Genomic DNA, 3994 nt, shown 5'->3' with positions numbered 1-3994 from the left:
TTATATATTTCCTCTCCAAAAATATAAAAATAAAAATGATTGTAAATGAAAATAGAATTAATCTATTTTCACACCAATATCAATAATCACTCGAAGTGTGTGTAAATGGAGAAGGATAAAATCTATCTAATTTTTTTTTTAAATTAAAAAAATGCATGTTACAAAGCTAGAGACACAGAATATTGCTGTAGCAATACAAATCTTTATATCAAGATCAACGCTAAGATTGCAAGAACTTAAAAATTGTAATGTACTTCATGAAAGCTGGCTCATTGACGACAGCAAGCTCTGTAGAGTTTGTTAATTATTGGGTCAAATGAAGAGAACAACGAAAAGGCAATGAATCGAGGGGATGCGACGAAAAGGATAAACGTAACATTAACGTCATTTTGACAGTAATGGTGCCTGTGGGTATCTTCGATTATGTAATGGCCGTCTCAACGATTGGGCACCTTTTTGATTAATAATGGCGCAGAGTATCATTGTCTTCTAGCAATCTTTATGCCCTTGGATCCATAATAAGAGCATCCGTCATTGCTAGGTATTCTCGTAAAGCCTCAATCATTTTAATTTCCTACGGTGGCGAATTAAACGGGAAGTCATCCAGAATGGCCACCGCCACCGAGAAATCTCCATTACTTCCTCACGTAACGATTTCTTCTCTGAATTTGTCTTCTGAAGGAAAAACTTTGGGTAATATATTGATATCAATAGTAGGGGCAGGCGTGTTGGGACTGCCCTACAGTTTTATGAAGACAGGATGGCTTTCAGGGATTATTGTGATCGCAGCAGTAGCGTTTATTGCTTTCTATGGTATGATGTTACTTGTGTGGTCCAAGAGAGCTCTGCACAGACAAGGGTTTCAAAAGATAGAGACTTTTGGAGATCTAGGTTTTGCTGTATATGGAAGAAAGGGCAAAGCTTTCGTAGATTTCATGGTGGTGCTCTGCATTGCAGGGGTGTGTGTGGGTTATATGATATTTATGGGTAACACTCTGTGTTCTGTATTTTCAGGCTTCAAACTAGGGGATCATCTTTCCTTGTCTTCAATTGTTGGCAGGAAGGCAAAATTTCTATGGGCGCTGCTTCCGTTGGAGCTAGTGATGAATGGTATTAGATCTCTCACCCACTTGGCTCCCTTTAGTATTTTTGCAGACATTGTGAATGTTTCTGCAATGCTGACCGTGATGGGTGAAGATGTTATGTCCATTGTAAGGAGTGTGGGTCCTCATGTTAAGGCCTTCACTGGCTTGGCTAACATTCCATATGGAGTGGGTGTTGCTGTCTATGCATTTGAGGGGGTAACCATGATCCTGCCCCTTGAATTGGAAATGGAGAGGAAACATAAATTTGGCCGTGTTTTGGGCCTTGCATTTGTTTTCATATCTTGCATTTATGGGGGTTTTGGAACACTTGGTTATCTTGCTTTTGGAAGTGAGACCAAGGATATTGTCACTCTTAATTTGGGGAAGAGTTTAATTGTAGATTTTGTTCAGCTTGCACTGTGTCTGAACCTTTTCATCACATTCCCACTGATGATGAATCCTGTTTATGAGGTTGTAGAAGGGAGGCTTAACAGGGGAGCATATTCTTTCCTTATCAGATCTATGGCGGTGTTATTCATAACATTGATGGCACTTCTAGTTCCTTCTTTCACAGATTTTTTGTCCCTGATTGGAAGCAGCATTGGTTCTATTTTGGGTTTCATATTGCCTGCCCTCTTTCATTTGCATGCTTGTTCCCACGAGTCTTCTTCTATGCAGATCATTGCAGACATCGCACTCATTGTTTTTGGAATTGTCTTTGGCTTTGTCGGGACCATTTCGTTCATTGTTCAAATCTGTAAAAGTTAAATCTGTTATCAAGATGTAGATCGTATAATTTCTAACCCGAATGGCCATGGAGCTGTTATTAATCAGTTCTGTCATATGTGGATCCAAGAAGTACCGCATTGTAAAGGGTTTATAATCAATGAAGGTACTGTATTATTGATTATTGTCCGCTTGTCATTTTTTACCAGTATCATCTTAATTGTCCAGTAGTTTTGTTGTAGGCAGCTATTGAGGTTTTTCCCCCAACATCGATGCTTGCAGATTAAGAATGGGCATTTACATCAATACAACCAATTATGAATTGACTCGGTTCTATCTTTACAATACTTATCCAAAAAACTCATTTGAAAAGAAAACAAATTGACAAAGTGGTGTAAAGAGTGTATAAATTTCTCCTTTTTAACATTGAAATTTGGTAATGGGAATGGAGAAAACTCCATACACCAGATTTTCGACATCAAGGGGGACAAATGCAGTCATGTTTTAAGAAAGGAGTGCAAGCATTTGACAGTGCTGGACTGTAAGAATAGAGGATAGCAATATTTTATTTAAAACAATCACCATTCTTAGATAAGATAAGATTATTAATGTCCCGATAAGAGACCATCAAGGGACTAAGGGACATGAGAATGTACAATGAGATAGAAGCTAGTAGCAGGAGCACCAAACGGTGTTCATGGAAAGAACTATTGAGAAAGCAAAGGAACAAAACAAGTGGAGACTAAATACTCCTCACAGGTGAAAAGAGTCTAGAATTGAAGGATACGGTCCAGGGTGAGACAGTGTCTCAGACAGTTGTAAGGAATCACTGGAGGAAGGGTGGTGTTGCTGAATGTGCCCTTTGCGAGGCCTCACAGTCCTGGTGTGATCAAAAGAAGGGTCGAGCGACTGCTTCTTCCCTTGGATAGGGGATCCCAGGGAGGAGGAGATGATGAGCTGGTTTGGAGTTTGTGTTAGCAAAAGTAAGAGCTGCAGAGTGTGATCACGAAGCCTCATGGCCTCTTGGAGATAGAGGGCCAGACAACGATGATTGGTGTATCTGAAAAAAGAGGATAGGGATATACACACTCTGAACAAGCATAACCTCCCTTTGGCCTCATAGTAGATAGGGCAGCGGGGCACAATATGGGTCTCTACCTCTGTCTCACCCAAAGGGTAGAGGTGGCAAATCCTGTCCCCCTGTTAATCTGGTGGTCAGTCTAAATACATAACCATTGGAAGCCCACTCTAAAGGACCCCAGAGAGATGCAAAGGACATGAGTCCAATGGCAGATAAGGTACCAAGGGCGTACAATAACCTCGTCCTGGATATCCATGTAGTGCTCAGTATAGAAAGCCATCCTCAAGCGGAATCCCCTAGACGTTTGCTCCATATTGTGATAATATACTGTCTGTAGATGTTGAGTTTGACATGGTCATTCAGCTCGTGCTGAGAAGGAAGGAGATTATCGGGGGCATCTAGAGAGAACTGAAAGGGAGGGAGGTAGTCCATTGTAATCCCAATTGAACCAAGAAGAGCAACTGCCTGGGCGAACTAACAACACACTCTCCCAGTAGGATCAGAAACTGCCATATGCTCAGAAGAATAATAGGCCTGGTAGGAATATCTGTGGTGGCCCTTAGCAGAATCTGCAAAGTGAAGCCGATGAAGAAACCAAATCAGATCAATGATAGTCCCAAGCTCAGCATATACTCTAGAAGGGAAATGAAGTGTTTATTCTCTTAACAAAGTACTCTATGCTCATCATATATAGCTAGTTAAAATATCATTTACTTATAAACAAATGTGAACTATTCAATTGATACCTGCACTGTTCTAAGACATGCATTTCTTTTAAATAAATGTGAACTATTGCATTGACTACCATCATTGTTCTAAGACATTCATTAATAAAATGCAGATCAGTGATTTGAATCGTAACTTAATTGCATAACACATTACATTTTTAACACTCCAATTAAAAAAATTGCATTATTTGCTGATGGTTGAGCATGATGATCATATAGGTATTTGATAGCCACAGGTGCAAATTGTATGGACATTGGAGAATAATCACTTGTTCTCAAAAGGAAGGTGATATCAAGAATGAGATCAAGGTATTTTATCTTTCATTCATTTTTTTACTGTAAAATTTCTCAGGGGTATTTCTCTGTGGAGGATG

The 3994-nt window shown here is 39.7% G+C and overlaps 1 pseudogene across 1 annotated transcript; it reads left to right on the top strand.

Annotated features, from left to right (window-relative positions):
* The first annotated feature begins 208 nt into the window (after positions 1–208).
* On the top strand, positions 209–1995 carry LOC149542616 (amino acid transporter AVT3C pseudogene; annotated as a pseudogene). The gene has a single exon (XR_016355485.1). The product of XR_016355485.1 is annotated as an amino acid transporter AVT3C pseudogene (transcript).
* The last annotated feature ends 1999 nt before the right edge of the window (positions 1996–3994 follow it).

Source organism: Cupressus sempervirens, chromosome 8, assembly GCF_028749045.1.
Source record: "Cupressus sempervirens isolate cs-2001-9-10 chromosome 8, ASM2874904v1, whole genome shotgun sequence".
NCBI classification, from domain to species: Eukaryota; Viridiplantae; Streptophyta; class Pinopsida; order Cupressales; family Cupressaceae; genus Cupressus; species Cupressus sempervirens.
This window is presented reverse-complemented; position numbering and strand designations above follow the sequence as displayed.